The 17874-nt window shown below is 35.2% G+C and overlaps 1 protein-coding gene across 8 annotated transcripts in view; it reads right to left on the bottom strand.

Moving 5' to 3' along the window:
• Window positions 1–17874, bottom strand: part of HS3ST5 (heparan sulfate-glucosamine 3-sulfotransferase 5) — a 288867-nt gene that overhangs the window by 161296 nt on the left and 109697 nt on the right. For 5 of the 8 annotated variants that reach the window (XM_082633473.1, XM_082633472.1, XM_082633474.1 and 2 more), the window contains exon 2: window positions 10437–10631. The exons of the other annotated variants lie outside the window; for them this stretch is intronic. The gene's annotated coding sequence lies outside the window, so the exon portion shown is untranslated. The remainder of the gene's footprint in view (window positions 1–10436; window positions 10632–17874) is intronic. 8 annotated transcript variants of the gene reach the window in all.

Below are 17874 nucleotides of genomic sequence, written 5' to 3'. Positions count from 1 at the left end.
ATTTCTTTGTTAGCCTTTTGAAAACAATTGTACTTTCCGTAGTGTGATTTATTTTGCAAGTCTAAAGTCTAGACAAAAATGTGTAAATGCCAATACTTATTCACAATAAATCGGTGCCCCAAGGCACTATTTCTAGCTTATAATAATTTGGGTATCATATTACATGATACTGTCTGTCAAACTATACTCCCAATCACATTACTTTATTCTTACCAATTTACATAATGTGTGAAAAGAGAGTGAAAGGCAAAGGTATGTTCAATTTTCTCAGCCCAAGATACAAATGAAGACACTCTTGGACCCGTAGGTTTACCTAGAAGTGAAGTCTGGCCCACTAATTCCCTTGGCTATCAGAGACCAATCACCTATGAAGTGATTAAAAATGGAAAAATAATGTTCCTTTGGGAAAAGAATATGCAAAAAATGTTGCTGTCGTCTAAACCATAAATATTCATGGGAGGGGGGAGAGGAGAAGGGAGAGGAGAGAAATTTCCAAGGATATCACTAAGGGCTTCAGACAAAATGAATTTAATCAATCAAAAATAAGCATAAATCAGTTATTTTCAAAGTTTTTTTCTCCATTGGAAACCTGAAGTATATTAGCTTTGTATTTTCTAAAACATCTTTTTTTATTATTGTTGAAAATAAAAAACAATCTAAAATGCCTAATGCTAGAATGCTAACAATTACCCATCTCATCAATAAGAACCAGATGTAGTCTTAAATTATAATTTTCAATTAATTCTACTTATTATAGAATACTTTAATTGAACTGTGTCATGGATATTGGAACAGATAGCAGATCCAATATTTAGCTTGGTAGTCTTATAGGATTTACAAGTGTACAAAAGCAGGAGTAAAAACTGGTTGAATTACTCATTTTCTTACTTCATTCACCATCAGACAAAACCATTAAAATCTTGCTAAGTTCACAAAGTACTCATTAAGTCTTCTGGACCCTGTGTCTTTACAGCTGTTTTCCTTCATCATCCTCATCAATCATTTAAAGTCATGTGCCTAATGTTATATATACTTTTTAATATACTTAAAATTTAAATTATGTTGGTTTAATAAATGATATGCCTGGAAGTACATGTGAAAATTCTATTCTGTGCAATGAGAAACCCTAATTTTATCATTATATAAAGCCATGGTTATATCCTTCATTTCAAGCAAATTTAGAATCCATTTATAAGAACCAAACGTACAGCATTTTAAGATGTATTATAATGCTTAAACTAAAAACTGTCTTAGAAAATTAACTGATGTTGCTTTAATTGTTTTTTGCATATGAAATTCCCTAGGCTTAGCAGACAGAGTTTTTTTATCCTTTGCTTTGTGTTTTGAATATATTGTCTCTCTGCTCTATTAAATGTACTGGCATTATTTTCCAGTGAGTTACATAATTTTCCCTTCTGAGGGTTCAGAGTTCTCACATGACTCGGTATCATTTCCTAAAGACTCTGAGGAACCCAGGGCCCAGGTGTTACTTAAGCTGTTTTCTAAACTCAGGACTTTACTATATATAACTTTCTCCTTCCACAATTTACTGAAAAATAATAATGTTGTATTACACTTGTGCCATATATACTGATTAATAGGTAAGTAATTTCATGACTCATAAATTATTTATTTTTCAAAGAAAAAAATCTCAAAAGATCATTAAGAAAAGCTCACTTCTGGTAGTGCTGAAGAGGTTATCAAATAACAGGCCATTTCTGGGAGCTTAGGCAACTCGCTCATCAGGTGACTTTGTGAAATTCAAAGGTATGGTCAACTCTCCTTAATTTAAAGGAAACATTATTTTAATAATAAGCATTGGGAAATCTCAGGTAGAGTGATTTGCCAAAAAAAGGTATGGCTTGTGATTTTTAAAGAATGGATTCCTGTCCTGGTTCTACTATTAATAGGCTTCCTGGACCTACACACAACCATCTAACCTGCACAAATTACCTACCTTCTTTGGGACACATTTTTTCACACCTTTAAAATAAAGGCAGTTGGACTAGAATTTCTGGGATCATTTCCAGCTCACACAGGCTGTAATTCTATAGTGTCGGTAGTTATGGCTGTACATGGTTACCAACATGAAAATAATTCTTAAATGGCATCACAAAATGAACTAAATTAGAAATGACTAATGTGTTGTTTTTTTTTAAATATATGCTCAAATTTGGAGTTCAGTCTTTATTTTTCTGGGAATCAAGTAAGAATCTTATCTAAAGTGTCCAAAACTAGACACTCTCAAAATCCAGGTTAATTCTAGAAGTTAATATATTCTAACTTGATGCTTGAGTCTTTTTGAACTAATTAGGTACTATGTAACATTACTGATGAAAATTATGGTTACACTGATACTATAATTTAAAATTACTCCATGAATTATAAATTATCAGAACAAAAGAAGGAAGTTTAAATTTAATATAACTTTTTATTCTTCATTGTTTGACCCCTTTGGAAATCCCACACCCTTTGGAGAACACTTGTTAATTAGACTACCTATAATAAAACCAAGCTCTAAAGCTAAAATTTAATAAACACATGCAGTTGATTAATTTGCAGAACTCTAAGGTGAGTATCTCAAGTATGAATGTCAATGTATAGAAGCTTATCGGTAAAAAAAGAAAATTTGAGCAATGGTCATTTGTTAATGACTCCACCCTCCAAGTATAATCCTCATATTCTGATTTAAAGACAACCAAAATGAACATAGAGAAACACCAGTGAGAAGAGCTGGTACAAACAGTACTGGATCTGATCCTACTCCTGTCTTATCATTCCCTCCCCCTTTTACCTTTAATCCACATTTTCTTTCTTTCATACCTAATCATCGTCTATGATACTACATAATTCATTTACTTGTTAGGATTATTTTTTATTGTCTGCACGTCCTAAGAGAAGGCCATATTTTGCTCACTGATGCAGCTCAAGTCCTAGGACGGCCTGGCACTTAGTAATTATTAACCAAATACTTGTTGACTGAATGAAGAAATGGAGTGTGCAGTGGAATAAAATTATCCAGGTATGGGTCTTGATTCTCAGCTGAAATCACAGTACTATACATAAAAAACCCCATCAAGCCAGTATAGTTTATAAAGTTCATATTGGGCTTGGCTGGACATTTACTTCGTCTGTTATAAAAAATCAATCATTGAACTTGGCAGTGTTGACCAGGCACAATGAAAATGTAGTTGTCATGGGATAGTGCATATGTACCTTACTCATTAAAGAGAGCAGTTAACAAAAGAACAAAGTGAATTCCCTGAACATCAGCATGAACTTAGAAGAGCTTGTAGTTGACACCCATCAAATCTGTTTGACTTTAGCCAACTTGATGAAACTGCCATCTAGAATTTTCTTATTCAAAGGATGAGACCAATATCTTAGTAACCTACATTATAGTAATGTGTGGTTTACATAATTCAATTTGAATTTATTACAGATACAATTATTTTAATACTAGGAGAAAAAAGATGCTATTTGAGCAATCTTTACTTTCTCAAACAAAGGAAGGAAAGTTTGAAGCATATGGTTGAAGTTGAGGCCTAGTAAGGAAGAAATGTATGTAAATTAGAAAAACTGTGCCATCTAGGGAAAAAATGCTACTGTAAAATATAATAGCTTCATTAAAAAAATTTTTTTTGCTGAAGTAATATATCATACAGGCCAATGTACTACATTTTTATTTTTGAATATTTTTTTTCCTTTTGTTTTAATGGGAGTTCACATGCTGGCATACATGGCATTTCTTTACAATTTTAGGTCAGAAAAAATAAGCTTTTTCCTCTCATAATTTTTCATGCTCTACAAAGTCTGCCATCATGAACCACTTTGCATTTATTATAAATAGGTATTGCATTAGGAAAGCAATTCAAATGTATTCCATTTCACTTGTGAAGCTAAGCGGCTTTGCATTATAACTAAGTTGAGTTAATGGGACTATGCTTAAAGAATGTGTTAACCTGGAACTGAAGTTACCTACTTGTTTCCTACTCAACTTAGGAGTCTACAAAACAAAGGCAGGAAACCTGCTGCGAGCAGGATAGGAAAATTATTATAATCTGCATTCCTAAATTGAACGAGAATTTTTGCTCAGCAGAAAGCTCTTGACTGCAAAAACTCTGAAATTGTATCCTGCTGTTAAGAATACCTGTTGGAGTGGGGGGGAATCAAAACATCCCACTTTTCTTCAAATCAAATAAGTGTAAGACATACATTTACAGTCTTAGTGGAAGCTATCTTTCTTTTCACAAAGAGAAGCAACTTGTAACCCTTTTTGCCGAAAATGAAAAAAAAAATTTCATTAATCAAGTACTTAATTCTTGGTTAATAGGTAGTTTTAACTCTTTGATATCAAAATACTTTCTCTTGAAAATAAATTTCAGTATACATGTTTTGCTTTATAATACAGAAGGTGACATTCTTTTGTTTTAGTCCAGCACCTAAAATACAGATTATTGCTATTTCTTGGGATGTTTTTAGAAGTTTGCTGAACAAACTCCAATGGTAGCCCTTAAAGTCATTATTTATTCATGATTATATACCTTTATTATGTATTACACATACCAGCATTCACATAAAGTTTTTCTTTCATCTTAGTTAATGCCTTTGGTCCTAAGCATCACTTTTTCTGATATTAAGATTCTAACTCCCAATTTCTTTAGATTGTATTTGCCTAGTACACTTTTTTAAAAATTGTTTTTAGTACCGTTTTATTTTAGTGGACTAGGTAAACAGTTGGATGTGAATGTATGTACTGGGTTGTGAGGCAATATTTTTTTTTACCCTGGATTTTGTCAAAAAGGCATGAAATCCACTGGTATAGTTATTGACAGAGAAAATCTGTGATATCCTAAGTATTCCATTGAAGCAAAAATCCCATTAACCACAGCTGTTTTCAAACAATTAGAAACATGCCATCAGAAAAGTACCAAAGTACCAAATGGTATCAGGGGAAATGGAAGTTTGAGTTGAATGCCCAAAGAATAATTGAGAATGTGAAAAGAAAATGTTTTTATAAATCTTAAAATAGTAAGTGCTAAGATAATCACGACTGCCATCATGATATGACTGACCATAAAAACTCTGAAAGGAAATTCCTTATGGGATTAGCAGAGTTATGCGTGGTGTGGTAAAGTGTGACCCATCTCAATACCCAGCACCAGCAATTGCCATTTTGTGACTCTGCTAACTTTCCCTTTCCATCCACTCCTTGCAGTCTTATATTAAAAGCCTAATTTTTACAGGCTTCCCACCAATATGTAGGCTCAGTCTCCACTCCAGGTCCTTGTTTTCTCCATTATCCCCTCTAACCAGTTAGAGTTCAAGTCCTGATAATTCTTCCTTCAAAAGATGCATTGCATCCATGTCTTTCTCTTTCCACTTCCCTTCTCACTTCTTGTCCAGACTATTGTTTTAACCACCTATCCATCCCCTCTACTCTACTCGGCCTATCCTTTCACTTTCAAATTTTTGAATAATTTTGTTTTTGTTGTATCCTGGTATCTGTATAGACAGAATTTGGTTCAGCACTGTGATCCAAGCTGAAAATATTTTCTTTAAAAAAAATCTATATATTTCTTTACATTTATTGATATGAAAGATACAACAAACCTATTTTGTCATAATATTTTTAAGTTTTCTATTAAAGGTTTTAAGTCTTAAAAAACTTACATTATATGATCTGTTTTCTTTGCTTAATATATGTATGTAACTTCTTAAGAATATTTAATGGAGTGCACATTTTCTTCTAATTTGTAACTATAAGTTCATATGATAACCTACATATAAAGTTTGTAACTTCATATAATAACCTTGATCTTCTATATCTTTAGAATATTCACTATTTCCCTAGTATGACTGATAGAAAAAGTAGCATTTTTTCCCCTCTGTCTCCCATTCTTTGTCAACTAATGTTGAGCATTAACATGACCTTCCTTAGTGCCTTTTTTTTTCTAGCTTATACTTTTATGACTTGATTTGTCAGGTTTAAGTGGTATCTGATTCATAGATATTGAGAATAAAGCAATCAGCTAACTTTATATACCAGTTTCTTTCTGTTGTGTCCCCTAATTTTTGTTAGTTACTTTAGTTCTACAGATATTATACTTTTATGCTCTATTCTGTCACCCTAATCTCCATATCTGTTTTAGATTTAGTTTTATAATTAAATACATTCAAGGCTCACAAGCAGTCCTTTTTCAGTAGTGTCTACAGTCATCTCTTGATTTGATGGAGTTTGTCCTCTAACAGTCGCCTCAAGAAGGGCTCATGATAGCAACATTTCCTGAATTCCATTATGTTCAGAATATTTGTCCCTAGCTTTTATACCTTGAAGCCAGTCTGGCAGGTTATAAAACCTTTGGTACCCACTTTCTTTTCCTGTAATGAAAAGGCATCCTATCTCATTGTTGGATATCTCATCTGTTACTAGGTGGGTTTCTTTTTAAGTTTTGCCAAAATTGGTCTCTTTGTAAATTTCTAATAGAGTAGCCTACAGTCTCTTCTACGTAGAACTCTCCAAACATTTCTCTTCTCCAGGATAAAAGTAACAAGTCATTGAAGGAAAGTTCTCTAAGTCTTTCAGTAGACTTAATGATTTGTTTATTCAGTCATCTAAAGTCATTGCAACTTCCTTGCGCTTCTTGTGCCTTCCTCATAGCACCGTTTTAAAGCAAGTCAGAGTTATCATTTTAGAGGGACCACTGGGATCATCTAGTACAAAACCATCATTTTAGGAAGAAGAAACAGGCCCAGGGAGAGGCAAAGAGATTTTCCCAAGGTCAGTCCGCTACCAGGAAACTAAGTCTAACTTTGAACCCAGGTGATCCCCAGGCAAACATTCTTTCCGCTTCACTGAGTCCTTCAAAAATACAATGATCAATTTGTGTGTGTGTGTGTGTGTGTGGTGAGAATATTGAAGATCTCTTCTCTTAATTATGTGAGGTGATGAATGTGCTAACTAACCTTATCATGGTAATCATGGTATCATGGTAATTGCAGTATATAAATGTATCATATATAAATGTATCAAATCATCACGTTGTACACCTTAAGCTTACACAATGTTATACATTAATTACATTTCAATAAAGATGAAAAAATACAATGATAAAAAACGTTTCAATGCACTTAAAGAACTCACTGTATGCCCCATCACATAAGGGAAATTACCTAATGTCTGCTAGATGATTATCATTTCATTTCTTATTCCAGCTACGTATGAAACGACACAATATACAGGATAGCCATATCAGAGAATTTAGAGTGGGTTTGCTGTTCATTTACATAAATTGTCACTTTCATTTTCTGTTTCTTGAAACTGACAAACTTCAGATAATTGCAGATTTCATTTTCCTACTGTAAACTCTCTAAACCATCATTTTGAAATCAAATTACACAGCTTATGCTTAAAACATAAAGGCCAGATTCTATCTTCAAATACACCACCCACTCTCTAACAGCAGAATTTGGCCCTAAAAACCCATTAACAAATATTGTCATTAAACTAAAGAGCTAATTACTGTGGATTCAGACAGAATAAACAAAATCATAGGCCAACCTCAGCTGGTAGTAATAATGGTAAGACTAACCGTATGTTACACTGGAGATTTAAAGAACAAAGACGTACTAACACTAATGTAACCAAACATAGAAAATTATCTTCCAAATGGAGCAAACTATTATAGTTAGAAAATTCTTGAAAGCACATTGGAATTACATGATATAAGAAATAAAGAATATTCTAAGAAATTAATGTCATAATTCAAAATTTTCAGTGTTTAATGAGGAGGGAAACGAGAAATTTATCTACTGCAATATTCTACAAATGAAGAATTACATCTAAAAATCATTTTGATCTAATTGGAAGTACTATTCTCATATTCAAGTCAGTTTAATACTACAAGATGCAAGAGCCTTGCTTTAAGGCTATTTTAAATAACCATTAGCAGGACTACTTTATAGTTCTATGAAAGTGAACTTCCCAGATAACTGAACATTTTCTCAGCTCTTAAAAAATATGTTAAAGTTACTTTAATAATATATACTTTAGAAAAAGTTTTATAAATCCTGAGGAGTAATAAAAATTAGCCATGATTTCATCAATCGATCATAACCATGAATAATATTATGATGTAGATCATTTCAATTTTCTTCCTATGCATCTGTAGCTTTTCTTAATCAAAATGGGACCATATCACAACATAGTTTGTAACTTGTTGTTTTCATTTACAATATATTATGAGCATTTTGCCACATCAATTTTACTTTTGCTACATCAATTTAAATGACTTTCCAACTTCTCAAATTGAGAATAATAGACATTTTAATTATTCTGGATATCTCACAAATATCATTATTACACTGTTTCATAATAACACTAATACTCCCCAGAGATTCCTACATATGTAAATCTCCTTTCTCCTATACTGAATGGTCCCAGATGGCTCTACTGCTCTAAAGCTCTATCTTACTTTCAGCTCTTTTTCCCTCTCTCTCAATATCAGATTTCCAGATACAGCTAACCCAGGCTGAAATAAACCTAAATTTGCTATTTTCATTTCTAGATTAATGACATGGCAGATTATCTACTGACAACTAAAATAATACATGATTTCAAATTGAATTACATTTATAAGTACCCAGGTATTTTCTTCACTTCCTCAAACTTCATCTTGGAGGAAAAATTCCTCCTACCTTTCTCCCTCAAGAAATCATTATTGCAAAACACTTGGCTAGTTTCTCCGTGTTAATAAGTCATACCTGACCAGATTGATGTTTACTGCTCTTTGTATTAAGCTTTTTACGAGCAAGTTTGGAAGACAAAAGAATGCTATGATACATGAGGGGACCAGACACATGAAAGAATGTTCAACATCATTAATCATTAGAGAAATGCAAATCAAAACTACAATGAGATATCATCTCACACTGGTCAGAATGGCCATCATCAAAAAATTTACAAACAATAAATGCTGGAGAGGGTGTGGAGAAAAGGGAACCCTCTTGCACTGTTGGTGGGAATGTGAATTGGTATAGCCACTATGGAGAACAGTATGGAGTTTCCTTAAATAACTAAAAATAGAACTCCCATAAGACCCGGCAATCCCACTACTGGGCATATACCCTGAGAAAACCATAATTCAAAAAGAGTCATGTACCAAAATGTTCATTGCAGCTCTATTTATTTACAATAGCCAGGACATGGAAGCAACCTAAGTGTCCATCAACAGATGAATGGATAAAGAAGATGTGGCACATATATACAATGGAATATTACTCAGCCATAAAAAGAAATGAAATTGAGTTATTTGTAGTGAGGTGGATGGACCTAGAGTCTGTCATACAGAGTGAAGTAAGTCAGAAAGAGAAAAACAAATACCATATGCTAACACATATATATGGAATCTAAAAAACAACAACAAAAAATGGTCATGAAGAAACTAGGGCCATGACGGAATGAAGATGCAGACCTACTAGAGAATGGACTTGAGGATACGGGGAGGGGGAAGGGTACGCTGGGACAAAGTGAGAGAGTGGCATGGACATATATACACTACCAAATGTAAAACGGATAGCTAGTGGGAAGCAGCCGCATAGCACAGGGAGATCAGCTCGAGACTTTGTGACCACCTAGAGGGGTGGGATAAGGAGGGTGGGAGGGAGGGAGATGGAAGAGGAAAGAGATATGGGGATATATGTATATGTATAACTGATTCACTTTGTTATAAAAGCAGAAACGAACACACCATTGTAAAGCAATTATACTCCAGTTAAATGTTAAAAAAAAAAAGGAATATTGGAAAGGATTAGTAATTCAATTGGGGGGGGATCAAAAAAGCAGCACTAATTTAGCACTATTTAAAATAAGCCTTCCTTGTTTATTCTTGTGACTGAAGGAAACAAACCACATAAAACCCCTTTAAATGAAGTTTGAAAATTAGAAGTACATTATTTTAAATGCCAATTTCCATGTTTCTCAAAGGCCCAAGACCCACTTTCATCAGGATCTTTTGGGGGTGAGTAGCTGTAAAAATGCAGATTGCTGGACCATATCCCAGTCGAGTGAATCTAACTCTCTGTGAAATATGTCCAGGAATCAGCATTTTAAGAACCTCTATCTCCCCTCATGTCACTCTCATGCATATTAGAATTTGGGAACCACTGTATGCCATGCTTTTTTGTGTGAAACTGATTTCAGATATCAAGATAATCACTGTGCCTTACTTGTATTTATATTTACATGACATATAACAACTTTTGAACTTTGTATTTTATTTACCTTTTTTTGCTGCAGAACTACACATAGCTGGCTATTTTCCTTATATTCAGCAACTGCTTTTACTTTTGTATATTTAAAAAAATATATTAAATATTCACTTTTGATGTAATTAAGAGTTACACAAGAATGTGAGTTACTTCCAAAGTTCTCTTACCTTCAAATCCTTATTCTTATTCAGAAAGTTCTGAATATATACAATGGAAATTTTCAAGAAGAATATATGCAGTGGATTCTCTGTTTAATTTTCAAGTGTTTCAGGGCTGGCCAAGGAGACTCCTGAGGTGGACACCAGAAACGCCATTGAGAAGGGAAGACAGCAATGCTGAAGCCTCTGGGTACCTGATTACCTCTGAACAGAACAGAAAAACAAATAGTTGGTCACCTGAAATTCACAGAGAATCTGCTATGGAGAAGGTTATTTTCAGTAAACTAGCACTGTTACTAAATTTAAACTTGGCCTGGGTTCGCTGCTCCCTGATTTAGCACCGTTGTTATTTGAAATTTCATATCACTGTGAAGTCAGAACTGCATGATGCTGTTGCCTGCAGAGGATTCTGGTAGAATTCATATTGCTTTAATTGACTATTTTTCTAAACATTGCATCAAGTGGTATAATTACTAATTTTATTTTTGATATGCAGGTGCTACATTTTGGTGCTGAATTTCTTCCTAAGTCAAGGCTGATGAGGTCTTTTGGAAATACATCCTTATGTGAGACTCTATCACATCTCATAAACGATAAAATGTGATACTTTTACTAAATCCCAATGGAATCATCTGGTACTTCTGCTATGTTTTCTTTAACATGGGTAATGATTGCCAAGATAATTAGACATAAATAAAAATTATATCCTTTGTAGTCAATATGTGTTGCCTACTCAGGGAAACCAAAATTCTAGCTTCTTTGCTGCATGAGTTAAGCAGGTGTTAGTAGTAGCTAATGGAAAAAGAGAATAAAACATCCATTTTAAAAATTGGTAATCAATCATGCAAATATTCTCCCAAAGGGTAGAGGAAGCATCATGTACAGATAAATACAAAGTCAAATACAAAATAAGAGAGTAATACATATGTAAGCACAGAGCACACTGTAGAACGACAGGTTTTCATGGAAGAGCTTACTGTTTGGCCACCCAAAAACCATTTCTAACTTTCTTCTTGCTTGCTATGACTCACACAAATAGAGAACAGAAAATCAAATGTTCACTCTCCTGGTCTCCCTTATTGCTAAGAGTGGTCATGCGATACCATTCTGGCCCATGAACTATAAGAAGTACACTGGGTTAGAAATCCAGGCAGAAATTTGTTTTATTGATAAGTAGAAAGATTCCTTCTCCTCTTCTCTTTACCACACAATTGCTTGCCTTGAATGAGGCCGTGATACTTGGAGGTAGAGCAGTCACCTTGTCACCACGATGTAAAACACAACAAAAGTCCAGAGAAACTCAAAGATACCGGCCCTGTTATCGATGTGCAGCTGAACCAACACTACTAACTGATTCCTTTGGAATTGTACTTGTTTAAACCATTGGGTTTTCTGTTGCTTGCTAACAGAATCATTGTAGGTTGACGAAATGCTCAAAAAACATTTGTTAAACAGTAAGTGCCACTGCTATGATTGTAGTGATATCCATCTTTATAAATTGCAAAGTAACCTGCAAGTTCTCATTCTATGGAGTCAAGGACAGCTTTCATTCTGACAGAGGTTGGAACTTGCCTTCTTTTGACTCCTAGGAAAGTTGTGCATGTGGGGAATAATGGGTCACAAGGTAGTGGTAACTAACTAGAACAAAATGAAATGAAAAGCCGAGCTCAGAGCTAAGTCTGGAATAAAAGGGTCAAGTACTATAGTAAAAGAAAGGATTTCATTTTTGCCTCAGTGCCAAAGCTACCACATCAGTCGAAATCTCAGTGGAAGAGTTTGAAGTTCCACCATTATTATCTTGCTAAGTCCCATGGATTCTTCGTCTGAAATATTGTTCACATCCATTACTTCATTACTGGCTTCCTTTCATCAACATTTCTTACTCAGTCACAGTCTGGGTTTTCACTTTCTCTATCCTAAACTATTGCTATAGACTCTTTAACAGATTTCTTTTTCTGTTTTTCTTAAACATTGCCATATGTACTATCGTTGCCTCAAGACTTAATTTTTTGAAATAATTTCACTGGATGCCTCTTCTGTTCAAAACACAAGAACTTTTGGTCTATAAGATTAAGAACAAGGTCTTTAACTTGGCATTTAAGACTCCTTATAACATAACACCTTCTAGGTTTCCTATTTCCCTTCCCCAATACTCTAGGTAGTTTAGTGAGAGGATTTGTCTCCACCCCAGAGGTACACCCTGACTAGGTTAAAATAATCCATGTACCTCAATCTCTACCTACAATATTAGTGATGAGCACACAACCTTAATAGGTCAATGATCTCCATTCTGGGGTTTTCATTGCCCTATTGTGTAAATAAATAAGTAAATAAATGAACTTTGTTTTTCTTGCTGGACGTAAGCATATGAACATGTAGCATCTGGAACTACTAGCAAACACCTTGGGATCATCAGAGGAGAACTTGCTAGAACTTAAGTCAACACCAAGGAAATAGCTGAAATACAGAAAAAAAGGATCTGAGTTCTGAGCTTGGTGTTTCACCCTAGGACACAGCTTTGCTTGCAGGTAGAATACCCTGAACGTCTCAGTTATGTGTGAATCTATAGATTCCTTTTTTTTTTATTAAGCCAGTTTGGGTTGGTATCTCTGTTACTTGCAGCCAAAATCTTTATAGTCTATTTATTTATATTTTTATTGTGTTCCTGTCATTTCATTCATTTCTACTTCTCTCTCTTGTTATCTATATTCTACCTCTTTTCATGATCCAGTCCTCTTCCCCATGAAATGTTTCCAGCGTCTTCTAATTCATAGTGAGAGAACCCTAATCTAAACCACTTTATTTTCCACTGTATATATTGATAAGAGAGCCCATCAAAGTATATGATGCTATCATTTGATGACTCTCAAATCTTATCTTTAGCTTAACATTTTCTTCTATAGCCAGACCTTTATTTCTAACTGAATAGTTGACATCTAAACTTGAATGTCTTGAAGGTCCCTCAAACTGAATTTTTCCATAACTGGATTCATAAAAACCTTCCTCTCAAATACACCTTTCCTCCAGTGTTGCCTATTTTTGTAAACAGCACCATCAGCCATCAGTTAAACAAGCCAAAAAGCAAGGTCTTCAACCTTTAAAAAAAAGGAATCAGAGTAGATTTAATCCTTCGTTTCCCCCTTAGCCCCAGTACCTGATTATCAAATGCTTCTGATTTTACTGCTGAAATAATTTTAAAATCTATCTACTTTGTCCCCTTTCTTTCTCTATCTTCCTCTTTCCTTTTCTCCTCCACTATCACCACCACTACCACCACCACTACCTCTAAAACCTTGTCTGTTGCCTGGAATACTGCATGGCTTTTTTCTGTCTCTCATCTCACATTTTGTTTCTCTCCACTAAATTCTCCTCATGGTATTTAGATCTTTTAAAAACATACAACTGATCATGTCAACCCCTTGTTTAAAAGCCTTCAATGCCTTCTCATTGTTCTCAGGGTAAAGAACAAGGAATTACATCACCCAGTCCCTACCTCTTCATCCTCATATCCCTAGAGAGAAGTGACTATTTCTGTTTATAATTATCCTCATTTTTAAAATACCCTGCATTCAGCAGAGTGCTTAGCACACAGTAGGCACTCAATAAATATTTGTTCAATGAATGAACAATTTCCTTGCAGTAACTCTTGAACCATGAACCACCTTGTGTTATTATTTTTTCCTGTGTATTTTATTTTTTGAATTACTTATTAGTATGCTGAAGGCAAAGAAATGTCCTATTTCTTTGTACTATATAGCAGAATGCTATGTAAGTAGTAGGGGTTCAGAAGGCATTCAACTGTATTGATACTGATATTTCTTCTACTCTGATTCTTTCTTAAAAGGATAAGATTAAAGTGAACAAGGGGAAATATATTATTAGTCTGTCAAAAATGGAAGTAAAAAATAGGTAACTTGTTTCTGGATCCCAATTCTACAGAATCTGCACAAATTAATTACAAAGGAGCTGTTTTTCTGCAAGACATGGAGAACCTTCAGATAAGCCTGGAGCTATGTGAATAAACACTCAAACATAATGTTTGCTATTTTCACTGTCATACTTTCAAATATTTTATATTTCTCTTTAAAAATCTTTTGTCTTTGAAAAATATAAGCAAAAACTCAATAATTTCAATTTTTTTTAAATAGTTATTTATTTATTGGCTGCATTGGGTCTTAGTTGTGGCATGTGGGATCTTTTTTTTTTTTTTCTTTTGGCTGTATGTGGGCCTCTCACTGTTGTGGCCTCTCCCGTTGCGGAGCACAGGCTCCGGATGCGCAGGCCCAGCGGCCATGGCTCACGGGCCCAGCCGCTCCGCGGCATATGGGATCCTCCCAGACCGGGGCACGAACCCGTATCCCCTGCATCGGCAGGCGGACTCTCAACCACTGCGCCACCAGGGAGGCCCCATTTGGGATCTTTTGTTGCGGTGCGTGGGCTCTTTGTTGCAGTGTGCAGGCTTCTCTCTAGTTGTGGCGCGTAGGCCCATTAGTTGTGGTGTGAGGGCTCTCTAGTTGTGGTGCATGGGCTCAGTAGTTCTGGCATGTGGGCTTAGTTGCCCTGCGGCATGTGGAATCCCAGCACCCTGACCAGGTATCGAACCGGCATCCCCTGCATTGCAAGATGGATTCTTAACCACTGGACCACCAGGGAAGTCCCAATAGTTTCAATAATTAACAGCTACAGTCTTTTGGAGCTGAGACAAGTTATTTTGGAAAATAGCTATCCCAAGTACAAATTAGTTCCTAGTTATTGGATATTTACCTGAAAGGGGCAAAAAGAACTGCAGGGATTCCAAGGTAGGAATGAAATTTTAGCCTATGCTATGTACTGATATTACCTTAAATAAGGTATTTCTTAGGGTAACCTAAAATAAGAACATGCACTGGAGGTTAAAGGTAATGAAGCAGTGGGGCTATAAGTGTTATTAAACAGGACACAGGGATACATGTTTCTCAAAGGCTTCTGACTGTTAATTGTGGCCAGAAAATGCTTTTTTAAGTTGAAAAATGGTAGATAGAATTGAGGGGAACCAGAAGAGGAGAGGCCATGAAATTTAAGAGTAGATAATGCAAATTTTGTGCCTGAATAAAATTCTTGAGCAGGCTTAAACATCTGTTTCTTAAAAACTAGTTGAAGTTTGCCTAAGGCATACTTATATACGAGGTAATCGCCTTTGGGGTTCTATAGACTTGTTGTTTAGTTTTAAATATCTTCTAGTTTTCTCAGGGTATTGAATCTGTTAGGGAGTTTGTAAAATTAAAAAAAAAGGAAGGAAAGAAAAAAAATTGAAAAAGAAACCTTCTTGCACAAAACGCATTTTAAGAATGACTACAAATAGTTGTCTTAAGAATCAGACAGCAGGCTATTTTATAATTTTTACCCAGATATTAAAAGATATTTTAAGAAACTAGTGATTTGTAATTTAATATTCAACTGCTTTTCAAGCAAAATTCCACCAGTATATAGTCATGATTTCTTTTCTCCTGTAACTTAAACTCCAAGGGATAGGCTGAAGTGGCCCTGTTTATTTTGCTTCTCTTTATGTAAATAAAAAATAAGCTTAACTGCATGAAGGAAGGACCTTATGCTCTGCCTCTTTTTTTACATGCTTCTTTTCTGTATAATGGGAAAAATTATTTTCAAGTATATGGTATTTCACTGGCTAAACTTTTGTTTTGTTAATTTCTATAGCTATTGGCAAGATCGGGTTAGTCCTTTTGCATGAAAATTGACATGTGTTCTATAATTATAGTACAAACCTTTTGCTTTTCTTTCTTTCTTTCTTTCTTTTTTTTTTTTTTTTTGCGGTACGCGGGCCTCTCACTGTTGTGGCCTCTCCCGTTGCGGAGCACAGGCTCCGGACGCGCAGGCTCAGCGGCCATGGCTCACGGGCCCAGCTGCTCCGCGGCATGTGGGATCTTCCCGGACCGGGACACGAACCCGTGTCCCCCTGCATTGGCAGGCGGACTCTCAACCACAGCACCACCAGGGAAGCCCTGCTTTTCTTTTCTTTTTTTTTTTTTTTGAATTTTATTATTTTTTTTATACAGCAGGTTCTTATTAGCTATTTATTTTATACATATTAGTGTATATATGTCAATCCCAATATCCCAATTCATCCCTTTTGTATTTCTTTAAAAACTGATTCCTTTAAGAGTATGAGATTGCCAATGGATGTCATAGCCATTCTATAATGCAAGTAGTGAAGTTTTAAAAAACACATGGAGTACAGATGTTCATGAGTGCTACAAAAATAATATAAGCTTGCCTATTTGTGTATATTTTTTGTAGGTTTTTCTCAATATTGCATGAAATGTAAAAAGTTTTATTTATCTACCTCTGGTTCAAAGATTTAGAGTACCATATAACAGCACCTACTAGTAAAAAGTAAAATTCTCTCTTATAATTTTGAAAACTTCCTAAGGAAATGAGAGAAATAATATCATATGATGAGAATTAAATAAGTAAAAGCTACACATAAGACATCCATGATTATTCCTAGATGATTGACCTTCTGTGATTATCTCAATAAAAGAAACACTGAGAGTTTGGGAGCTCCCTATAGTCCATTAAGGAGATCTGGAAATAATTTCATTGCCAGGAGACAGGACTGGAAAGTGACTAGAGAAGCTAAAATTGTATCATAACAGGAAGGGAATGGCTAGAGAGGGCAGTAGTTTAAGTTTTGTTTTTTCTTTGTGAGAGGATCCATCTCCCACAAAATAATCCTTACATAGAATCCTAGCATTCTGTGGAACATGGATTGACCACTACTAGCTTTGAGAATGAAGAAGAGAAAATCCAGAAATCAGAAGTTGCCAGGGTGGATCAAGAGCTTGCATCCTCCTGCAAACAGAAGTCACATCTTCAGAATGGTCCTCACACTTCCCTACGGTCTGAATGGCACATCCCTCACAACCACCCACATTTACTGGTCAGCTCCCCCAGGGACTGCTAGGTCAGAAAGAGGCACTGGACACAAAGGACACCAACATTCTGGACACAGTAGTGGAGTGGTTCCCCATTCATAAGCTGACCACCTAGTTCAGGTACTTAAGTTCCTTGTGAGTCTGACCAGAATGAGACTGCCTCCTTAAATCAAATTCTCAGGCTGGTAATGTGGAGACTCATACTCTGAGCAGTGTTAAATTCCATCAAAGCAGTATGGCTTTCATTAAGGACGTCCATCTGGTCTGCTCCTTCTTATACACTGACCTTCTTTACTCTGTGATTCTGACATTGGCATTTCTGCAGCATTTTCATAAAAACAATCAGTAAAACACCTGCTATTCATGAATTTCTCTATTCTCTGCACTGTGGAGAAAATTAGTACAAATCATACACAATTCACATAAGGTAACACCCACTTGTAGACACAGACACACAGTTCAACTATCTAACTGTCTTTAGTGGAGACTTGTAATAGGTTGAAAAAACTGTGTGA

Source organism: Mesoplodon mirus (assembly GCF_964341445.2).
Source record: "Mesoplodon mirus genome assembly, chromosome: 10".
NCBI lineage: Eukaryota > Metazoa > Chordata > Mammalia > Artiodactyla > Ziphiidae > Mesoplodon > Mesoplodon mirus.
The sequence above is the reverse complement of the archived record's forward strand: the minus strand, read 5'-3'. Positions and strand labels throughout refer to the sequence as shown.